The sequence below is a fragment of the Schistocerca piceifrons genome, chromosome 4 (genome assembly GCF_021461385.2).
Source record: "Schistocerca piceifrons isolate TAMUIC-IGC-003096 chromosome 4, iqSchPice1.1, whole genome shotgun sequence".
Lineage (NCBI taxonomy): Eukaryota > Metazoa > Arthropoda > Insecta > Orthoptera > Acrididae > Schistocerca > Schistocerca piceifrons.
Window position 1 is genome coordinate 475,162,133 of NC_060141.1, and position 24,841 is coordinate 475,186,973.

Here is a 24,841-nt window from a genome sequence, read left to right on the forward strand (position 1 = left end):
CTTTCATTTTGATCCAGTGAATACAAAGATTTGTAAAAGATAACGAACATCGAAACTTGGCTATCCATCTGACAGAACTGTCAGTATAATCTAAAACAGAAGGAACAAAGATCCTTTATTCACTCATTAATTATCCACGTACGGATATTCTTTGTATTGAGGAATAAGTGTGTTGTACTGTCTCGAGTATACTTACTGATTTGTCTTCCATCAATGAACATATCACTAACGATAAAGAGATTCCGGTAGCTGTGTGACTTCACAAAGGTAGGCGCTAAAATTTAACCTCATTTTCCAGTGTGTTGTTATGCATCTTTTAAGTCAGTCAATAAAACTGATATGTCAGCGTAAAGGACTCAACATGAAACGCATAGTTTTTGCAGACAGTGATCAACGTTTGCACTGCCACCCTTCCACAATGAGCTTATTACGATTTCTGATCAAATGGCAACAGTTTCATTATTATGTTCCTCAAGTCATTTTCAATGGACTTGAGACTCAGATGCAAACAGATTGCGAACTAATACCTCAGAAATTCATCGAACAACGTTCTGATGTGTTGTTTTCGTATGGATAACACTGCACTGGAATTCCAGCCTCTTGCTACTTAACAAACCAGCAGAAAAATTACCCCCTTCGCATAAAACTATAATAAACTTACTCGTGATTGTAAGAAGACTGAATAATTATACAGATCAACCGAATAAAATTTTTCAAAGAAACCTACTGATAATTTTGTTGTCTAGGGGTACAACCGTTAAAAATGTTCAGGTTCATATTTTTCAACGCTATTGATAAATAAACTATTGATTTACGATTGGTTTTTAATCCTGACTGTTAATTCGTTCACACTGACACGTAATTACACACTATAGCCAAGTTCGGCAATATAACATTCCACAAAAAATTGAATGCAGCACATATACATTTTTATCGTACTGAAACTATAAACCAACTGTTTTGGATTTGCACATGGAGTGAGTTTCAAAGCATGCAATACCACACATTAGAGTGACTGAATATTTTTTTATTTTTTCATTAAATGTCTCACAGTAATTAGTATTTTTTTTACTGTGGTGTATATGAACATAAAGTTAGGAATTCTTATTCCAACAAATTTAATACGCATGCAGTTTCCAGTAATATTTGCTGATTTGACTTTGGCTAGGAACAGGCCAAATTTTTTGCGTGAAAATAACGAAATCAATAAAATTTTAATAATGTTATTTTACTAACAATAATTAGTTTTAACAGTTCTGAAACTACACGAAAAGAATAACTTAGAAAATTATAGGAAAATGATAATGGTGAACCAATTGTCGATTAATACAAATTTTTAAATACGGGACACAAAGAAGTGTGGCTCTAGTGACTTCCAAATTTATTGGAAACGCTCTCTTTGAAGTTTGAAACGTACATAAAAAGTAATAAATGGTGTTGGACAAAAGCATTTTCTGCAGATTAATTATTATAGAAATATTATGTGTCAAAAGTTATATTCGTATATTTTTGGTCGTACATCAGTAATCTGTGACTAAATAATCGTAATTAACAAAATGATATTCATAACTTTGTGTCAACAGTAAAGAAATTGCAATATACTATATCTTAAGGCTGAATAGAAACGGCACAATGCCCGCTTCCATTACAGTGTGAAGTCGCAAAATACCTCGTTATAGGGTTGTTAGTGTTAATGTGAAGCTCCAGTAGTTTCATTGTCCCGCGTGAGCTACCTAATCGCTCACGTCTTTTATAATTATTCTTTTATTTGTTAATTACCATCTTTTGATAATTAGCTATATGCAGTTCATTAAGCCCAGTGGATTGAGACGTCACTATTAGTTTAATATATCCTTTGTTGGAACCTATTATTGAATTAAAGTAACAAAATAATGCTTAAATATTCGAATAAAACTTCAGCTTCCATTAATGCTTCGATCTTGGACGTCATTCCCTACTTGCGAATTACTGTTCAGTATCACCAGTACATCGTAAGTATCCGGAGACTTATATGTAAAGCCCATTTGGTCATTAGATGGACACGTCAGTATAATAAGAGGCGGGACCAAATGTAGACCAAGACCGACAGCCCTCATGTACTGACGAACGTTGGCCGACGAGCATTCCGAGCAGTGGTTGTAAAAAATCACATGAAATCAGCGGAAGGAATCATTCGTTAGTCCAAACCTGTTACCAACAGTTCAGTTAGAATAACGATTACGTAGGCAGTTAAAAAGGACAGTGTACAATGTTCGGACAGCTCCTCATAAGCTACATAAATTTCTAAGTGACACCTGAGGTGGTGTAAAGAGTGACGGCACTGGACAAAGGATCACTGGACAAGTGCGATTTGGAGTGATGAATCATGCCATCCCCTGTGGCAATCAGATGGCTTTGTTTGGGTTTAGCTAATACTATGACGTTAGCTACCACAATGTGTAGTGTCAATAGTGAAGCAAGGAGGATGGTGGTACGTTATGGCGGTGTTTTTCGTGGTTAAGTTGCGGTCCCATTATGGTACTCAAAGAAAACGAGAAATACATAAGAATATATACATACGAGGGTTGTCCAGAAAGTAAGTTCCGATCGGTCGCGAAGTGGAAACCACAGCGAAAACCGAAAATGTTTTATTTACAACAGTTAGGTACACCTTCCACCTACTTCGCTTCATAGTAACCACTCCAACTTCGAGTTTTGTCGTAGTGTTGTATCAACTTTCCAATATCCTCGTCATAGAAAGTAGCCACCTGTGCTTTCGGCCAGTTATCTGCACTGGTCTGCAGCTGGTTGTCTGTGGAAAAATTTTGTCTTCGTAGCCAGCGGTTCTTGTGAGCAGTGATGAGACTCAGGGGAAGCCAATTACGGACTGTATTGTGGGTGATCATACACATCTCACCGGAAACGCTGCAGGAGCGTCTTCATTGCCCCTGCAGTGTGCGGCCGAGAATTGGTATGAAGAAGAAGCTGCTCGGCAGTTGTGTTATGTGGGCTGCATAGACACAGGCGAAATCTCTAACCAGGCCCTCGTACTTGGCGGGAGACGCTATTCCCTATGCATCTTTGCGTGCTCACTGTTCACTCAAAACTGGAAAGAGCGACGCGACACGATCGACAGGCGTACTAGAGACACTGCCCAACACATCTGCGCATAGCTTTACTGGATTTTCCCAGTGGTTTCCATTTCGCGTCCGATCGGAACTTACTTTCTGGGCAACCCTCGTATTTTAGAGCCCTATGCAGTGTTTGGTGACAATCACTACACTGAGTCACTGGTCGAATGAACAGTTAAGCTACTCCATTATATACATTAGGGTGACAAAAGTTATTGGATACCGATATCCACATATACAGATGGCGGTAGTATTGTGCATTCAAAGTACAAAAGGGCAGTGTATTGGCAGAGCTGATGATTTGTGTGAATTGGTTTCCGACGTGATTAGGGTCACACGACTTTGAGCGTGGACTGGTAGTTGGAGCTAGAAGCATGGGACATTCCATTTCGGAAATAATTAGGGAATTCAATATTCTGAAATGTACAGTGACAACCGTATACCGAGAATACAAAATGTCAGGCATTACCTCTCATCACAGATAAAGAAGTGGCAGACGCAGTTCACTTAACGACCGAGAGCAACTCTGCCTGAAATAACCGCAGATATCAGTGTGGAACGAAGGACGAATGTATCCGTTGTGACAGTGCGGCGAAATTTGGCGATAATGGGCTATGGCAGCAGACGACAGAGTGGATGCCATTGCTAACAGCACGACATCGCCTGCAGCGCCTCCCCTGGGTTCGTGACCTTATCGGTTGGAGCTTACACGATTCGAAAACTGTGGCCTGATCAGCTGACTCCCTATTTCAGTTGGTAAAAGCTGATGGTAGGATCGAGTGTGGCGCAGACCGCACGAAGCCATGGACCTTCATTGTCAACAAGGCACTGTGCAGTCTGGTAGTATCTCCGTAATGATGTGGGCTGTGTTTACGTGGGATTCACTGGGTCCTCTCGTCAGACTGAACCGATCATTGACTGGAAATGGCTGTGTTCGACTACATGGAGGCCATTTGCAGTCATTCATGAGCGTTATGTATCCAAATAACAATGAAATTTTTATGGATGACAAGGCATCATGTCAGAAGGCGACAGTTGTTTGTGATTATTTTGAAGAACCTTCTAGACAGTTAGTGAGAATGATGTGGGCACCCAGATCACCCGACGTGTATCGCATCGAACATTTGTGGGGGATAATCGAGAGTCAGTTCGCGCACAAAACCCCTCTCCGGCAACACTTACGCAGTTATGAACGGCTACAGAGGCAGCATGGCTCAGTATTTCTGCGGAGGATTTCTAACGAGTTGTTGGGTCCGTGCCATGCTAAGTTGCTGCACTACTCTGGGCAAAGGAAGTCCGACACGGTATTAGGAGGAATCTGATGACATGGTCACCTCAGTGTGTATCACAAAGACAATGTTAAGATTTAAACATCCAAGCAGATTAAAACTGTTTGCCGGACCGAGCCTCCAACTCGGGACCCTTGCCTTTCGTGGGCAAGTGCACGCGAAAGACAAAGGTCCCGAATTCGGGTCTCGGTCCGGCACACAATTTTAATCTGCCAGAAGTTTCATATCAGCGCACACGCCGCTGCAGAGTGAAAATCTCATTCTGGAAACATCCCCGAGGCTGTGGCTAAACCATGTCTCCACAATATCCTTTCTTCCAGGAGTGCTAGTTCTGCAAGGTTCGCAGAAGAGCCTCTGCGAAGTTTGGAAGGTAGGAGACGAGGTACTGGCAGAATTGAAGCTGTGAGGACGGGTCGTGAGTCGTGCTTGGGTAGCTCAGCTGGTAGAACACTTGCCCGAGAAAGGCAAAGGCCTCGAGTTCGAGTCTCGGTCTGAGACACAGTTTTAATCTGCCAGGAAGTTTCATAACAGCACACACTCCGCTGCGGAGTGAAAATCTCATTCTAGTGTTAAGATTCCTGAAATGGACTGGTCTGCCCAGAGTGCTAACCTGAACCCAGTGGAACATCTTTGAGATGAGTTAAAGTGTTAACCTCCCTCCAGACCCCAGCGTCCAACACTACTATCTTCTCTGGTTTCGGCACTTGAGAAGGAATGGCTGCCATTTCTCCAAAGACATTCAGACACTTCATTGGAAGTGTCTTCAGCACAGTTCAAGCCGTCGTCAAAGCCAAGAGCAGTCGCCCCCCACATTAATGTTCACCAATAGGTGTCTAGACACTTTTGATCAGATAGTGTATATGAGTTACTACAAGTAAAACTAAAAATTTCCCTTTCTTCCTCTCGCAGGTTCCTTCGCTATCGAACACCGGAGAGAAGAGCGGTGCTCTTGTAATATAGACAGTTGATAAGCGCGGCACGTGACACGCATCGTAAGACTAGTCGCGCGCGTAGCGGCCGCCGATACGGAGTGACCGCGTGTCGCAAGCGCCCGCAGCCGCCTACGTCACCCGGGCGGCGCTCCCGCCAGCTTCGCGGGGGTCCTGCTATTCCCGGCGATCTGACTGCACGTACACAGTGTACAGCGCACGGTCGCTGCCGCCGGAAGAGGCGCTGCCCAGCTGATCGCGACAGAGCGCCACTCTCCTACCTCACTCTGCCATCTCAAGTCGCTGCGCCCGACCTCCATCCCACTGACCACTCTGCCGCTCAGAGTTTGGCACTGGAACCTTAGAGGTAAGTGCCTTCACTACAGTGCGGCGTCATAACTAGTTTATTTGGTTGGCACGTAAGTTGTAGCGTTATTCTAAAACTTTAATAAACACTACAGGTACACATAACAGAGAGTTTAGTCATCAATAATATATTCTCTTTCACTATTTACAACAGTCTGCCAAAGCTTCGGTAACTTTTCGATTCCGCTACTGCAGAAATCACGTGGTTTTGAAGCGACGAATTCATCGAGATGTTCGGAGGGCGTTTTCGTCTGGAAAGTTCCTCTTCAATAGAGAGCGGGAAAGGTTAAAATGTGAAGGTGCAAGATCAGGTGAACAAGGCGGGTGCGGAATGACTTTCCAATCCAACTTTTGTATAGCGCTTTTTGTCAGTCAAGAGGAATGCGTGCGGGCGTTATCGTGGAGAAGCATCACTTCAAGCTGCTTCCTGGTCTTGGTTGTTGGACTGCGTCTTGTTGACAACAAATTTCAGCAGTGATGATTACACCTCGGGGAAGCAATTCGTATTACGTCACACCGTCACTGTTCCACCAGATGCATAACATTACCTTTTGCGAAAGCGCACAAGTCTTTGTATGGAGAGTTGCTGCTTTGTTTAGGGTCAATCATTCCTTTCTTTTCCTTACGTTAGCATAAAGACAACACTTCCTCGTCACTGATAGCGATGTAGTATAGGAATGGTTGGTGTTATTCACAAGCCAGTTGATGACGAGCATGCGGATGGTCCCAGCGGAGATTCGCGTCCTCCCTCGGGCATGGGTGTGTGTGTTCGTCCTTAGGATAATTTAAGTTAAGTAGTGTGTATGCTTAAGGACTGATGACCTTAGCAGTTAAGTCCCATAAGATTTCACACACATTTGAACATTTGATGACGAGCAAGCAGAGATGCACATATGGCCACCCGCGAATTTTTGCGATTTTGGCTTCGAGCGCTCTATGTTTCAACCTTCCTTGTTGCATGTAAATGTTTTACGGTGGTGGCATGATCGCAGCTCATCACATCTGCCAGCTCTCGAGTACACTGACGTGGAACATTGTGGATTAATGGGTTTAAAAGATCTCCATCAAACCCCGAAGTGCTTCCTGAAAGCGAGAAAATCATTTTCTTACCGTGTTCTCTCCAATGATACTATCCACATACACGGTGTAAATGTTTTTGAATGCCTCCGGCCGCGCTGGATAGTCGAGCGGTCTAGAGGCGCCTTGTCACGGTTCGCGCGGCTCCCCCCGTCGGAGGTCCGAGTTCTCCCTCGGGCATGGGTGTGTGTGTGTTGTTCTTAGCATAAGTTAAAGTTAGATTAAGTAGTGTGTAATCTTATGGACCGATGACCTCAGCAGTTTGGTCCCATAAGACATTACCACATTTTTCAGATTTTCCTGAATGCCTCTGTTGCTGTCAGCCTTCTACTGAACTCAAACAGAAGAACGTGTCGGAAATGTTCCGATTTCTCCACTGGGCATTCTATTTTCTTACGTCCACAGATCGACTCGCTATCTCGAAATGACAGAATGACAATACGTAAACCCAAACAGCAACACTGAGCCACAAATAAAAAATGACAATCGATAAATATACTGCTATCAACCGGAATATCAACATGCAAAGCAAAAACGCTACGAACGTATGAACCAACCTAACATATAGAAAGATAAGACATAGTCTCTCCTCTAACGTTCCGTAGAAATACCATTTCAGATGCTACATATGATGCCTTTTTATTTCTTTGATTGTGAAAATGTAAGATCGGTATGTTACTGAACGTAATGGTACACATTTTCATTTATACTAAAGGTAATTTTTTTGTTTTTCTGTACAACACGGCTGTTGATTAGTGGCTTCCTCATCTCTTAAGTCCGTTATTCTTCTCTTTATGGACTCATCATACATACTTCCTGATGTACTGAAATTGTGTGCTGTCCAACCCGACGTAGCAGCTGTAGTTCTGTCATTACCTTTCCCCCCTGCTCCGGTAGGGGCAGGCTGCTTGTCGCTTGACTATACAATCTCTCCATCGTCGTTAAGAACGTTCTTGGTGGTTGCGTGGCAGGACGGAAACTAAATCATTATTTGCTGCCTTCAGTTTTTATAATTTTTGCAGATGACGAAGTAATTTTCGCAAACAGCACACCATATAGGGGATAGACAAAATAATGTGAATGCCTGAACATATTTGGGAATGGTTTATTAATGAGGAGTTGGACCCCCATTTGCCCATAATCAGCCACGATGCTTCTTGGAATACTGACGTATAATTATTTTATAGTCTGTGGTTGAATGTTATGCCACTCTTCGATCAGAACCGCTTCTAACTCCTGTAGTGAAGAGGGAGGTGGAAATCTACTCCGGAGTCTGCATTCCAGTAACGCCCACAACGGTTTGATAATGTTCAGGTCCACAGATTGCTGGCCAGGAAAGGCGCTGCAGTTAAGCTGCATACTCCTCATATTACGACTGTACTGTCCTGGCTGTGTGAATGGGTGCATTATCGTCCCAAAATACGGCATCATTGTTGGGGAATAACATTTGAATCAACGGGTGCATTTGATCACCTAAAATGTTCACATATTCATTGGCTGTAACACGGCCTTTGAGAGTAATGGTGGCACCAGCAAATACCATGATATGGCTGCCCAAATTATCACACTTCCACCTCCATGCTTAATCGTTGGAATCAAGCAACCATGATTGTAGGCTTCTTTTCGCTTTATCTAGACGTAAAGCCAGCCCGATGTTGGAAATAACGAAAATGTTGACTCGTCGGACCATGTGACGTGTTTTCACTTATCAGCCGTCCAGGATTTATGCTCCTGACACCATGTTTTACTCTGCTTTGCGCTTGTTGAAGTCGCTAATGGTTTCGGTATAGCAGCTCGTCCATGAATAATCGCTTAATGTAGTTCTCAGCCGACAGTGTCGACAGATAAGGGGTCTCGAAGATGGCTATTGAGCTCTGTAGTCACTTTAACCAACATAGTTTTGTGTTGTTTTGACACAATTCGTGTTAGCGTACGACGATTTCTGTCATTTAGTTTTGATTTGTGATCGCTGTTACCTGTACACAGTGATGTCTTTCCATGTTTTGTGTAGGTTGTAAGCACTGTTGAGACAGTTGCTCTTGAAACGTTCAATAAGTTGGCTGTCTTGGTTACTGTTGCTCCACAATCTGCCCTCTTTGGAACTCTGTTAGGTCTTTCATTGCACGGCGACCTCAGCCTCTGAATGCGAATACGAAGTGTGCACTATTCGTAAACAACCTGCACTGATGCCTAGTCCGTACTGTACATTCACAGTGCAGCGCGACACATGCCTTACCTGCGTTGTTGACCATCAAACGTAACCATTCCATTACTACCACTGTTTACATTATTTTTCCTATCCCCTGAGATATAAAGCACACGTTTGGTAAATTGCAGAAAGAATACACAAGATGTCGTCTTAAAATTAATTTCGACAGGACAGCGTATCCATGTGAAATAATAAACAAGGAACGGGTTTTTGTTCTTGAAGACACAAAATTATTTTAAAAATTTGAAATTTTAAATATGTTGGTTCTTTTACATCGATATTTTTGGAAAGTGACTACTAACAACCGTCAATTAAAATAAAATGCATGTTTGGCCATCAGCTGTTTTTTTTTATATCAAACTCAAATATCGACCGGTTTCAATCACCTTCACGGATTGGAGTTAAAACAGTTTAGGCCACAACATAAGTGATTGTGCCTCTGAGCTTCTCTTCACTTATGCTCTGTTAAAAGTCCTGTATGTTACACTGGAGTTCTTGGCATGCTCTACATATGAGACGTGGCCATTATTTACGTAATGACAGAGGTGATCCTGTAGCCCAAACTGTTTTAACCCTAAATCTTGAAGATGGTCTGTAGCTGAAACCAGTCAATATTTGGGTTTTAAATAAGAATCAGCTGATGGTCAAACATGCATTTTATATATCTAGTATATCCAGTGACGGAACCTGCGACAGAGTTATTGAAACCAAAGCAGCGATGGGTAAAAGAGCGAAGTTCCTGCATGGACTGATTTGGAACAATGGTATTAATCAACAGACCAAAAAAATGTTTTTCCATAGTTTCATCCAGAATATAGTTACTTGCGGTACAGAAACGTGGACGCTTACGAATAAAAGAAGGAACAAGATTGGGACAGTGGAATTATGCCAACACTGAGGATATAATGAAAATATCTAAAATACAGGAAAAAATGGAAGTAGTACAGTGGTCTGGCCTGGTTAAGAGAATGAACAATGACAGGTGGCCTACGACTATAAACGACCCCGACAAGCACTAAAAGGGGAAGGCTACTTTGGTTGTGTGAACTACATACTGATCGTGCAACGAGTGCGAAGAGATTAAAAATTTTCGATTGGCGTAATCGAGACTACTGGAAGGGGGAAACGATTAATATCTAGTGGGAAAAGTAGAAGAAGAAAAAGAACAAGAATAAGTTATAATTAATAAAATTATAAACAGCCGACCAGTTGCAATGGATAAAGAAATTCTTTACCTAGGTTTCGACAAATATAAATTTGTCTTCTTCAGAAGGTAATCTAAGGGCAATGAATATCATAGCTTACAATAGAAAAGTATGAAACTTATAAGCCAAGAATTTGTCTTAAAATTTATTCTTGGCTTATAAGTTTCAAACTTTTCTATTGTAAGCTATGATGTTCATTGCCCTTAGATTACCTTCTGAAGAAGACAAATTTATATTTGTCGAAACCTAGGTAAAGAATTTCTTTATCCATTGCAACTGGTCGGCTGTTTATAATTTTATTACGTGAAACCGTTGCTGTTGTGCAGCTATGTTTAAAATATTTAAGTTATAATTATTTGTATATTAGTGGCATTGGTACCTGCAGATTTGCCTACCAGGCTACAAATTCAAATTATCAGGATTCGACTGTGCTAGGTCACTTAAACTATCTTCCATCTATGGCAGCAATCTGTCTGTGATAACGCCAACCTCCTCATCAGACCGACTTCTACGCTGAACTGTAGATGTTCTTTAACGTGTGAGATTATTCGCACGTCGGAGGAAAGCAAGCATGTATTATCATTAATAACATTATCTCCAGTATTCTGACCAACCATCTGGTCAACAATTACTGTACTTTTTCGTTACGGTCCCACTGTCCGTTATTTAAGGCCTCAGCCAGTCCGTTTTGACATCCGACCATTTGAAGCTGGTGATGGTAGAATGTCGTAGCGGTGGTGGGGGTTGCGATTAGGGTGGAAGTGATATGCAATCAGGAGAGACAGACATCAATCGAATGAAACTGTGTACTGCACATGTCTCTCGATTAGGCATCTGGCAGCGTAATAATGAGGCCATCATCGGTTATGGTAGTTACCAGTAGCATCTAACGTTACCTAGTTGTGTTTCATAAGTATATCAGATTGCCAAAACTGAAAACTCACTCCAGCTACTTTATTTTATTAACAATCTGTTTCAAGAGTTGAAATCTCATTCTTAGATGGCCATTTTCTCTGTTGAACGTCAGTTATAAATATCAGTGCTGTTAGTATGCAGACAGATTTATGTTTATTATTTATTAACTAAGGTTGTGCCAGAGTTACAGATATCATTTTTATTAGTGACTAGTTTTGAACATTTTCGTTCGTTCTCAAACCATTACCTACATCAGAAGGTACAATTTTACTAGAAAAACAATCATCCTTCCTTCCCTCCTCTGGGCCATAGACACCTATAACTGTTAGATGGCCCTTTGGAATTTGAAATCTGTCATTATTCTTTCCTTTATGGAGCTGTATTCAAGAATCTTTCCTCTCCATTTATCATCGACTAAAATTGCTACTCCATCACTGGCTCGTTTTCTTTGTGGGACACCACTGTAAGCCGTCCAGTAGTCTGTCAAATCTTTTGTTCTTTTAAGTTTTTTCTTAGTTTTTGTCATTGTTGCAATGTCTACTTTCCTCTCTTTGAGTACTTGATATAACTCGCTTTCTTTGTTGGTCAATCCTCGAACATTCCATGTTGCCAAAGACACATGATCCATAACGCCAAACCGTTCGTCCTTTAAGATATTCCGGTTGTCACCAATTCATTCAGTCCTGTATCCGAGGCTGTTTGTGAGTTTGCCAGTAAGTTTATAACATCCCCAGTTGCTATACGAGCGCTGCCAAGTTAAGTCTAGATATCGCGATCTGCCTGATTTTCTGTCGAGGTTGTCTCCCTTGGAGAAGCTGGCTTTACCGCGCCTCTAGAGCCCTCCAATGTTTACATACATTGTCATTAATATGGACTGAATTGGAAATATTCCAGATGTGTACCAACGGAGATTTATCATTTCTTTATGTTACCAGTAGGATTTTTATAGCATACTAGCTTTTCGTATCTTGTGTTACATCATTATCTCATTTATTCGTTTCAGTATAATTGTAGTTGTTGTTGTGGTCTTCAGTCCAGAGACTGGTTTGATGCAGCTCTCCATGCTACCCTATCCTGTGCAGGCCTCTTCATCTCCGAGTAACTACTGCAGCCTACATCCTTCTGAATCTGCTTAGTGTATACATCTCTTGGTCTCCCTCTATGATTTTTGTCTTCCTCGTTTCCCTCCAGTACTAAATTGGAGATCCCTTGATGCCTCAGAACGTCTCCTACCAACCAATCCCTTCTTTTAGTCAGGTTGTGCCACAAATTTCTCTTTTCTCTAATTCTGTTCAATACCGCCTCATTAGTTATGTGATGTACCCATCTAATCTTCAGCATTCTTCTGCAGCACCACATTTCAAAAGCTTCTATTCTCTTCTTGTCTAAACTATTTATCGTCCATGTTTCACTCCCATACATGGCTACGCTCCCTACAAAGACTTTCAGAAAAGACTTCCTGACACTTAAATCTCTACTCAATATTAACAAATTTCTCTTCTTCAGAAACGCTTTTCTTGCCAAAGCCAGTCTACATTTTATATCCTCTGTACTACGACCATCATCAGTTATTTTGCTCCCCAAGTAGTAAACTCTTCTACAACTTTAATTGTCTCATTTCCTAATCTAATTCCCTGAGCATCACCTGATGTAGTTCGACTACATTCCATTATCAACGTTTTACTTTTGTTGATGCAGTATACTATGGATGTAAAAATTTGTTTTGAGTCCGAATCTATCCTTTAGCAAGCCTATGCACCGGGTTACCGATTAAACTAATGTATACAGTGAATTGTCAAGACAAACTGCCGTCCAACATTTTCAGTGTTGAGATGGCTGCACGGACACGTTCCGAAAGTCAATAAATTTTAAATAAATGCACTAGTGTACAGTAGATTGTAGCCCATAAGGTGATGAAACAGAACTGTGTTTTTTGTTAAGGTAAGGCATATATAAAATTTGAGCCCTGTTAGATCGAGTTTCAATAGAAAGAAGTTACATTTCGAATACATTTATGCTGACTAGGCCCATAGGTCATACTGCAGTCACGCCAATGGTTAACCACAAATTCGCAGTTATCTCACGAACTGCTAGTTTGCAGAGGCAGTTTTGCTGGGTTTGTTCGCTTATAATGTCGTATACTTTCAATCATGTCACAACTTACAGTTGTTACTTACGTTCTTAACAGCTGTTTGATGTGATGTAACAGATAGTCGTAATGCACGCATTATGACGGCAAATGAAATTTCGCCTCACTCCGCGAAATATCCTGTTGTCTGTTGGGCATTGAGACAGGCAGCTAGTAGCCTACCAATTAGTTTCATCCTGAACACATTACAAACGCTTATACAGGATGGTCAGAAACGGGCTGCAAAGTTCATGAGGGTGCTGTGGTGAAGGCTGTGCTGAGAATGAATTGTTAAAAAAAATTAGACACTTTGCGCTTTTCCCCAGTTATTTTTAATTTTTTTACTGCATTGAAGTTAGCCCTTCTCTCTGAGTTCGTAATTTACCACTTGTTGAAATGTTTATTAACACATACAATGTACATTTCTCGGAAGTGATAAATAAAAAGATAGGCGAGCAAAAGCTACGTTCGTTCTGTTTGAGGAAAGAAAATACGTTTGGTGTCACTGTCTCTAGCAGGCTGTTTGAATTTGCGTGCGCAACGACCTAGTTGGCTAACGTCAGTGCAAAATAACTCGGAAATGGCTCAAAGTATCGAATTTTTTCTTAACAATTGTTTCTCAGCATAGCCTCCCCTGCAATACCCTTACAAGTTTCCAGAATACTTCTGACCACTCTGTGGCTTTTTTTTTCCATGGTCGTTCCACTAAGGATGATGCAGAAATGTTAGCAGTTCACAAATACACATACTGATAAATCTAGATGGCGTACAGCCTAACATAATCGATTCATCGCCCCAAAGTTCTCCGTTTAGCATCCTAAGTCACCTGTATAGTTTTGAGCCTAAAAGTTTTTGACATAACATACTGAAATTTATTTCTGAAATTCAGCTTAACTGTGATGGATGTGGATGTACTACCTGAAATGACATACGAAAATTTGTGCCGTACCGGGACTCGAACCCGGATTTCACCCTTTTCGCGAGCGTTCGCGTACGACTTAGGTTATCCTAGCTCGTTACCCATACCCACCCAAATTTGCATATGTCACTCACCTATACATTTCTTCTCGTAGATTATTAATTCATTTATCCACACTCGAACATCCCGTGTGTCCCGTGCATGTTTTAGAATGAAGACAACGAGAATTAGTAGTTGTCAATTTCGTCGCAGGCCCACCATCGCCTTATACATATTTACATGAGATGTGCGAGTGTGGGTAAAAGAATTAATAATTCATGAGAAGAAATGGACAGGTGTGTGACATATGGAGGTTTGGGACGGTCCCGGGAGCGCTCTCGGATAGCCTAAGCCGTAAGGCTACCGCTCGTGACAAGCAGCAAATCCGGATTCGAGTCGCTTTCCAGTACAAATTTTCATAAGTCGCCTTAGGCAATACATCTATATCTATTACAGTTCTGTCGAATTTCAGAAATAAATTTCAGTATTTGAAACTGTAGTTCGCCGTCAATATACGAGGGTAAGTCAATTATTATCCACAATGTAGTTATAAAATTATATTGTAATCAAACAGGAAACGTACAAGAACACCACTATTCGACGTAGTCTCCTTGCGTTTCAACGCACTTGGTCCTTCGTTGTACAAACTTCCTGATGACCTCATAAGAGAAGGTTCTCGGTTGAGCTGTGAGCCAGGAATGCACCGCTTCTTTCACTGCTTCGTCCGAGGCAAATCGACGGCCCGTTAATGCCTGTTTGAGTGGACGAAACAAGTGATAGACAGAAGGGGGCAAGATCGGGACTATATGGAGGATGATCCAGTACTTGAAATCTGAGTTTCTGGAGCGTTTCAGCAGTGTGGGCAGCAGTATGTGGACTGGCACTGTCGTGCAACAAGACAACACCTTTTGACAGCAATCCTAGGCGTTTGCTTCGAATTGCAGGCTTTAGCCTGGTAGTAAGCCTCTCACTGTAACGTACACTGTTTATTGTTGTGCCCCTTTCCGCATAAGGTTTCAGTACTGGACCTTATGCGTCCCAAAAAACCGTAAGCATCAGTTCTTCTGCGGACGTTTGGGTCTTGAACTTTTTCTTGCACGGCGAATTTGGATGTTTCCATCCCATACTCTGCCGTTTACTCTCCGGCTTGTAATTATTGATCCGTGTTTCGTCACCACTAATGATCCTGTCTACGAAGTTGCCCCTTCGTTACCATAGCGATCAAAATATTTTTTGCAGATTTCCAAGCGCATTTGTTTACGCAACTGTGTGAGTTGTTTCGGGACCCATATAGCACAAACTTTATGAAACCCTTAGTCTGTTGTGGATGGTTTCGTAGGCAGAACTGTGACTAATTTGCAGACGATGTTCCACTTCGTCAATATTTAATCGCCTGTCCAAGAGACTAATTTCATGTGAACGCTCAATGGTTTCTTTATTTGTGGCGGTAAACGGTCGTCCGGCTCCTTCATCGTGCGTAACACTTGTGCGACCATTTCGGAAATTTTCAATCCATTCGTAGACACTCCGTTGTGGCAAAACACTGTTCCCGTACTGTACCGAAAGTCTTCGAAGAATTCTTGCCCCTGATACGCCTTCCGACCGCAAAAAACGGATCACTGAACATTGCTCTTCTTTGGTGCTAATAGACAGCGGAGCAGCCACGATTAACTGCATGGCAGCGATAACGAAAATAACCTAGCAGCTTCAAAATTGCAAAGATATAACAACAAATAAACAAAGCATGCGTCTTCAACGTAAAACGACAGTACTACCAAAATAAACAAAAATATAACTACGTTGCGGATAATAATTGACTTGCCTTCGTAAATGTCACCACATAGATATCTTGAAATTTCAGTGAGCGTACCAGTAGCCAACGTAAACTGGTGGCGAATGGCAGTAATTGCCATTCAATTCTCGCTTACTTTCCTCAGTCAAGAGTGTTAACTGTCAGTACATGCATGAAATGAACAATATACGCATGTTAAAAATTTTCTTAGTCATGACTAACATTTACATCACCTCCTGCAATTTTAGATATGTTAAACATTTTCACTCTTGTGAAGATGCTGCGGGTTTTGCGACCATTTAATGTTGCGCTAGCTGTTTTTCTCTATTTCACATCCTATAAAACATTTCCTACTGTTTTATCGGAATGAATTAGGGCAATTTTGATTTCGGTAGCAGTGAGTAATAAGCAGGCGCACACATGTGTTCCGGCGCAGCCACTGACCCGGGGGGCTGCCCCGGCCTAGGCGGCGTGACGTACGAGGCAGTTAAAACCCCGTTTACCTTGATGCTTTCCTCCTTCCTGATCAAACTGGTGGCGAGTTTCTCAATTTCTGGTACTTCTCTGCATGCAGAGGCGTGCCAGTTTCGCACACAGTCCAAACCAGTGCGTCGTTGGATTCATTTTGCCGTTTGCCGCTTGATATGGAGATTGCCAGTACGGACCCCGACACCGAAAGGAGTTTTCGTGTCTGAGACCCGCAGGAAAATGAAGGGTGCTTTCTTAACAGCTTAGCACCATCATACGCCATACCAGTGGCCCGGGTCAGGCTTTAAAACCCTCCACGGTGCTACATCCTGTGGGGGCATGGAAGATCGTTGACGGTGTTCTTCATTCGAATGTGGATGTTGCGTCTCCGGTGTTGCCCTTGGGTGTTATTTGAAGGGAGTACGCTATGTGCCAATAACCCGATAGAACTCATCATTGTCCTAGTTTCTAAACAGTTACACCGTTTGCATGATCATTCGGTTGTGTCTAAGAAAACATACGAAAAAGCGCGGAGGAAGAAATCCATTCTAATGAGACGGTTTAACAATTCCTTACGACTCTCTTGATTTTATATGTCCATACCTCCACCAACTATACGTGGCCGTAAAATGAAAACGATACAGATGGGAAAAAGTAAGCTGTTTATTATTTCAAAAGTAATCGCCATAACTGTTAACACATTTATCCCACCGTGAGACAAGATGGTCAGTGCCTTCGTGGAAAAATGTATGCGTTGTCAACGGAACCATGATTGTACCCAGGCGTGCACCTGTTCGTCGGTGAGTGTCGACGGTGACGAATGTCTTGCTCCAGTGTTCCAAAGTTATCAAAACCACTTGAGACATCTAGGTCGAAATCACCAAGGTTTTTTTTTCTTTTTTTCACTGCTGTAGTTTAGCTGGGAAGCCCTTAGACGCCCTCCATAAGGCCGATCGATCTCCCTCCATGTGATTTCGATGTTTTTGGAGCGCTGAATAAGACATTCACGGCAGGCGATTCGCTTCGGACGAAGAGTTGCACGCCTGGGTACAGTCATGGTTCCGCAGGCAACTGAAAGCATTTTCCCATGAAGGCATTGACCATCTTGTCTCACAGCGGGATAAATCTGTTAACTGTTATGGCGATTATTTTTGAAATAACGAACAGCTTACTTACTTTTTTCCATCTGTCTCATCTTCATTTGAGTGCCCCTTATGTGTTCTGGCTGTGACGAACTTTCATAGAAAGCAGTTTTCTTCTCAAATTGTTAATTTAAACTCTTATTTTTATTAACTGTATATATAATCCTCATTTTCGTTGAGTTTTATACTGAACCTGATTAAAATCCGACCGTAAAGGCCGTCGGGAACTGTTTATGACAGTGAAAATTCTAATAATGTACTAGCTACTCAAACTGATCACTGTTTCCGTCACTTCTAGAAGAGACGGACTGGTTTTTGTTTTATAGGGTATGCTACAGAAAACCACAGTTGCTTCAGACTTGATACCTTATTAACAACAACCAATGATTCACCTAAGGCAATAATCAAGTAGGACTTTATACTGTCCTTAGTGAGATCATAGTTTTGCACTGTCAGCTGATCGTTATGCACTTAGATAATCTATACTAAGAATCACCAATGAAACGTGTACAGCCTTTGTTAGTATTAGCAAACGAATCACGGGAAGTTGCCAGGCGTAGTGGTCCCGTCTCGTTTAAACAGTTCAGAGTTTTCTGCAAATGTTACTGTATAAAACGAACTAGAAATACAGCAGAACATTGAGAGGAGGCCACGTGACTGGAGATTTACATACTACATATCACTATTGGCTAATTACATCGAATACCTACGGCCTTTGGTTACTAATCTTAAGTCTAAATGTCATTCGGGTGCCCATTCTAAACTGAAATTAATTAAAACAAGTAGGTAATGGAGGGAAATTTTGCTGTTGGCAACATGGCTCTTCAAAATATGAGTGAGTGTACCTCTCTCGGCGAGGTTGCAAAAATGAAAGACCAAGGTAGATCGGAAATCTTTTTCTGCATCAAATTATGACGAGAAGTCTTTGTGAAATAATCTCAGCGTTAGATTCAGGTCAGAAAAACTGAACAGAATAATTTGCGACCAATGTCTTCCCTAATTTTCACCGAAGACTGTGAGACTTGGAAATTGAATAAATTCTCGAAAGGAAAACTCTGTGTGTCCACATAACTACGGAAAGGTCAATATTGGGCTTCGTCCGTAACGGACACTCGTTCTGTTGCGAAAGTTATATTGTGGAAATGACAACTATACAGCTGAATAGTAGTAGGCTAGCCACATTGCCAAGAATGAAACTTGAGAGACGGGTAAAACTTTTGTTGTAAAGAAATCGATGGAACAGATGTAGCCCCAGTCGTGATCACCCGTTCTGCGAGCCATGTTTATTAGGAAAATAGTTTGCATTATCTGGCAAGAGCAGCTCAAGGTAGAGTGCTAGCTGCAGAAGACTGCTAACTGCCCAGCTCAACTTGTGGTTCCAAGACACTACACCAAGTTAGTACAGAGCTGGTGATCATGGTGGTGGTGGTGGTAGTGGTGGTGATGATGACCTGTTATCTGTCACCGCAAAGTAACTTAAGCTCACCAGACTGTGTTATTCACCCTCTGATATGGCACTGGTCCCTTTGCTGTGCTCTAGATGTCACAGAACTTGTCCGAGGAAGTTGTGTGCTCATCCACTGCTGACCAAAGACGCAATGAATTAAGTGTATGTTCGATTTTTAACACAGCCACTTTTTTGTGACCAATCGTAGCCGGTTTCGTCACACAATGGCTATCTTCAGATGATAGAGACGGCATTTGATGAACAAATTTTCATGCTTTTCTTGACAATGCAGTCGGTTGAGTGGAATCAACGCAGTAATATGGGTTGCTGTAGAAATATGTCACTAGGAGAGAAATGAGATTTCGTATTTGGATGTACCCTTGATATGCTGCAAATAATGTTGCTAGATTTGTTGGTGTGTCAATGCGGAGTGTCCAACGTGTCTACAAGGAATTTTGTACCACCGACCGTAAAACGGTGTAAGAGCGATGATTGCAGAAAAACCGGAGACGAGTATCATGACTTGTCACTGACAACCTGCTACAAAACAGATAGGAAGTACTGCTATCAGTGAATACAAGGTCATTTCAACCAGATACCGAGAGAACACCGCTTGGGATCTGCGTGCAGTAGAAACTTGGAGTCGAGTACCTAGGGCTCTGTATGAAAATCACTGACTGTGCTGTGTGCAGTCTGTGGCTGGTGGGCATTGTTGAAATAGTCGCTATTGTAGTGTTGGGCAGTGACTTAAGTAGTTAGAATCTTTTATTTAGCTGGCAATATTGGCGCTCGCTGTATTGCAGTAGTTCGAGTAACGAAGATTTTTGTGAGGTAAGTGATTCATGAATGGTATAGGTTATTGTTAGTCAGGGCCATTCTTTTGTAGGGATTATTAAAAGTCAGATTGCGTTGCGCTAAAAATGTTGTGTGTCAGTTTAGTGTTGATCAGAATAAGTAAAGAGAGAAATGTCTGAGTACGTTCAGTTTTGCTCAGCTGTTTGAAAATCGAATAATGTAAGGGGTTTACCAGCACAGTATTCACTAATTTTTCTAAGGGTACGTTTCACCACAATCTCGATGACCAAGGGTTGCCCATTGTTCTATATCTTGATGACAAGTGAGCCGCGGAGAATTGCGTCTTCCAAGATAGCGACAGCTTTCAGAGGGCTGCACGGATAAACAAGCACTGAAAAACAGGTGTCTCGTCGTATTGCTTTTTGGATGTACTTAGCATTGCGCGGTTGCCGAGGTGAGCCGTCAGCAATGGTGGATGTGGGGAGAGAGATGGTGGAGTTTTGAGAGCGGATGATCTGGACGTGTGTCCATCAGAGACAGTAAATTTGTAAGACTGGATGTCATGAACTGATATATATATCATAACTTTTGAACACTATTAAGGTAAATACATTGTTTGTTCTCTAACAAAATCTTTCATTTGCTAACTATGCCTATCAGTAGTTAGTGACTTAAGTAGTTAGAATCTTTTATTTAGCTGGCAATATTGGCGCTCGCTGTATTGCAGTAGTTCGAGTAACGAAGATTTTTGTGAGGTAAGTGATTCATGAAAGGTATAGCTTATTGATAGTCAGGGCCATTCTTTTGTAGGGATTATTAAAAGTCAGATTGCGTTGCGCTAAAAATGTTGTGTGTCAGTTTAGTGTTGATCAGAATAAGTAAAGAGAGAAATGTCTGAGTACGTTCAGTTTTGCTCAGCTGTTTGAAAATCGAATAACGTAAGGGGTTTACCAGCACAGTATTCACTAATTTTTCTAAGGGTACGTTTCACCACAATCTCGATGACCAAGGATTGCCCATTGTTCTATATCTTGATGACAAGTGAGCCGCGGAGAATTGCGTCTTCCAAGATAGCGACAGCTTTCAGAGGGCTGCACGGATAAACAAGCACTGAAAAACAGGTGTCTCGTCGTATTGCTTTTTGGATGTACCGCTAAATCTTAATCCCTTTCAAAATGTTTGGGGTAGTTTAAGACGGCGGGAGAAACGCAGCAACCAACATCCTGGCAGTCTGGTAACCCTGTGAGACTTAATCGTCAATGAGTGGTTTCATCTGGGTCTCCCGACTGAGGCTATTGCCAAGAGGCATTGTTACACGGTGTTCACATGATGTCCTCTGGGGGAGGGGGGAGATCATTAATTGCCCCTCTGGTGTGATTAGCTTGTTTTACTAACATCCTCCCCGATATAATTCTTTTCCCCTAGAAGTAGGTTGTTGGTATTCAGTGACTGACCGATACTTGAGCCAGTGACTCGTATTCTTTAAAAAAAGCGATAATTTCGTGTTGTCACTAGTGTCTCGAAGCGCAGCTTTTCCACTCAGTAACAGCAGCAGCTGCAGTTACCGATGTACCTGACAGAGAGAGAGAGAGAGAGAGAGCCAGCGGGCACATCGCTTTCTCCACTGACGCTGCCGTCCTCGCACTTGCTTCGAGCTATACCCAGCCCAGCAGCTTTCTCTAACGGTGATGCTGTAGCGGTCTCTGAACCACAGTGCCACTCATGGCGTTGCCACTGCTGACTGAAATAACATTGACGCGACAATTGCGCAGAAAACTGAAAAACGTGCAAAGGGGCGTGCATTGCTTTCAGCGGTTTACGGTAAAAATTGCAACAAAAGATTACGTAAATTGTGTAAACGCGAAGCAGTTGGCAAGAAAGTTTATAGTTACTGTACCAGGACTAATCGAAACTACTAAATTTCAACAGTGAGTACTGTAAAACGCGAGTGTCATTGGTTCGTTGTACGTAACTGTAAGCTTGAGAGTAAAACTGACAATGGAAGTCGTATTAGTGAGAAAATACTGCTCGGGTCGGCAACGGGCTCGAATAACCTTCAGCGAACAAGGAGGTGCTGTGGTAACAATCTGGAATCACATTCAGGACACGGGCACGTGGTGGTTCCCATGAGACAGACATCCAATTGGATTTCCCCATCCTTCATCAACCCGGGCTTGTCTTCTCTCTAATAACTCTAATGACCTCATCGTCGACTGAACGATAAACCCTAATATTCCTTCCTTCTTCCGTTTCGAACTGTCATGTGGCGCTATTCATCGAACAAACTGCAACCGAGAGTGAAGTAGTAAAATGTCAATCTTTGCGTGATTGGAGAGGAATTCCGCCTTAGGCAAGACAGCGTTTTATGGTATTCACCTAAACAAGTTTCAGCACTTCTTGTGCTATCTTCAGGCTGTTTATTTATTTCCATTCTCAGCAACTGTTACTACACGTTAACCTCTTTTGTAGTTTTATGAACTTTTGACACAAAATATTTACGTATGGAAACGGAGCGATTATTGTCAAATGTTTTACATTAGTTTGCTTAGATTACAGACTTCAGGTACATATCGCTGAATTGAGACATTGTATGTTGTTCATTTACGACATGTCTAATGGTTTTGGTTTGATAATAAAATTTGTCCGCAGCTCGTGGTCGTGCGGTAGCGTTCTCGCTTCCCGCGCCCGGGTTCCTGGGCTCGATTCCCGGCGGGGTCAGGGATTTTCTCTGCCTCGTGATGACTGGGTGTTGTGTTATGTCCTTAGGTTAGTTAGGTTTAAGTAGTTCTAAGTTCTAGGGGACTGATGACCATAGCTGTTAAGTCCCATAGTGCTCAGAGCCATTTGAACCATAATAAATTTGGAAATGAAGTAGGTGTACACATTTGCTTATACACCTCACATGAAGCTACTGGTTGTTTATGCTGGTAGCTCTGAATCTACAACACAATTTACAGATTGTCATCTGCAACAACAAAATGTTTTTCTGTTTGTATTTCATTTCCGACTGAGAATCGCTGTATACCGGGCTATTTAGCGTGCAACTTACAATTTTTTGCTGTTGTGGTGTTTTTTTCCCCTTATTTGTGTCGAAGCAACGCGCTTATTTCTTTCCCTGTTGTCCTTACACATGCGTTTTGGAAGATAAGTTCGCCAAGCATAGAGTTTTTTCCGTCATTTACGTGTTGTTATGGCTGTGAGGTGGTCATTTGTTTCGTGCCGTATTTGTTAGGGACATCGCATGCCGATTTGAACTGTCGTTGACGTTTTTTATGTTGTGTGTGTGTGTGTGTGTGTGTGTGTGTGTGTGTGTGTGTGTGTGTGTGTGTCTGAGAGAGAGAGAAGTGTGTTATGGATAAGAAGGCTAAGTGGTGTGGGGTATGGAAGGTGGTATTTAATTTTGCAGGGTGACCATATGGAGTTTTGCATGTCATCGTCCCGTAATTTCTCTTGTACCCAGTGGCAGAACTGTACACGACGTTCAAAGTCGTCGCCATGCAATTCCTGGTGATTAGAAATATGGTACGGGTTCAGTCGATGTTGGTGTAGCATTCTCAGCACCGACGTTTTTGGGATTCCCGATTCTCGCGCAATTTGTGTGCTACTGATGTGCGGATTAGCCGCGACAGCAGCTAAAACACCTACTTGGGCATCATCCTTTGTTGCAGGTCGTGGTTGACGTTTCACATGTGGCTGAACACTTAGTGTTTCCTTAAATAACGTAACTATCCGGCGAATGGTCCGGATACTTGGATGATGTCGTCCAGGATACCGAGCAGCATACATAGCACACGCCCGTTGGGCATTTTGATCACAATAGCCATACATCAACACGATATCGACCTTTTGCGCAGCCGGCCGAAGTGGCCGTGCGGTTAAAGGCGCTGCAGTCTGGAACCGCACGACCGCTACGGTCGCAGGTTCGAATCCTGCCTCGGGCATGGATGTTTGTGATGTCCTTAGGTTAGTTAGGTTTAACTAGTTCTAAGTTCTAGGGGACTAATGACCTCAGCAGTTGAGTCCCATAGCGCTCAGAGCCATTTGAACCTTTTGCGCAATTGGTAAACGGTCCATTTTGACACGGGTAATATATCACGAAGCAAATACCGTCCGCACTGGCGGAATGTTACGTGATACCACGTACTTTTACGTTTGTGACTATTAAAGCGCCATCTATCACAAAGAGAAAAAAAGTGGTCCAACTAAAACATTCATATTTCTTTACGTACTACACGAATCTGTAATAAAAATGGGGGTTCCTAGTTTAAAAAAACGCAGTTGATATCCGTTTGACCTATGGCAGCGCCATCTAGCGGGCCAACCGTAGCGCCATCTGGTTTCCCCCTTCAAGCTGGACGAGTTTCGTTCTTTGTAGTTTTTTCGTTTGATGCTTATTTCGTGAGATGTTTGGCCCTGTCGCTATCAAAATATATCCCCTACTGTGTATTCTAAGATATCTATATACCTTGGACTTGTCTGCATAACTAGGGGATAGTGTGTGTGTGTGTGGGGGGGGGGGGGGTACATAACTACTTTATTGATTTCAGTGCACTCTTAATTAGAGCGTATGCACTCTTAATTATAGCCTAGCGAAGAATATGTCCCTTTCTATCAGATTAATCACAGCTTGTATGGAAGTTTATCTATCGACGATGTACTTGTACTCATATTGTAGTATCGCCGCTATACCTATGGTGCTATTGCTGCAGCGAGGACGCAGAGTAATCGCAATTGTAATAAAGTAGTCACGGAGGATACTTAGTATCACCATAATCTCTTATTCCATTTCTTCAACGTATATGAACAACTAATATCTTAATAAAAAATGGCTCTGAGCACTATGGAACTTAACATCGGAGGTCATCAGTCCCCTAGAACTTAGAACTATTTAAACCTAACTAACTTAAGGACATCACAGACATCCATCCCGAGGCAGGATTCGAACATGCGACCGTAGCAGTCGAGCGGTTCCGGACTGAAGTGCCGAGAACCGCTCGGCCACCGAGGCCAG

The 24,841-nt window shown here is 42.2% G+C and overlaps 1 protein-coding gene across 2 annotated transcripts in view; it reads left to right on the plus strand.

The window, feature by feature from the left end:
• LOC124795148 (uncharacterized transporter slc-17.2-like) overlaps positions 1-24,841 on the plus strand; it is a 489,975-nt gene that overhangs the window by 195,581 nt on the left and 269,553 nt on the right. The window contains exon 2 of one of the 2 annotated variants that reach the window (XM_047259028.1): positions 5,309-5,695. The exons of the other annotated variant lie outside the window; for it this stretch is intronic. The gene's annotated coding sequence lies outside the window, so the exon portion shown is untranslated. The remainder of the gene's footprint in view (positions 1-5,308; positions 5,696-24,841) is intronic. 2 annotated transcript variants of the gene reach the window in all.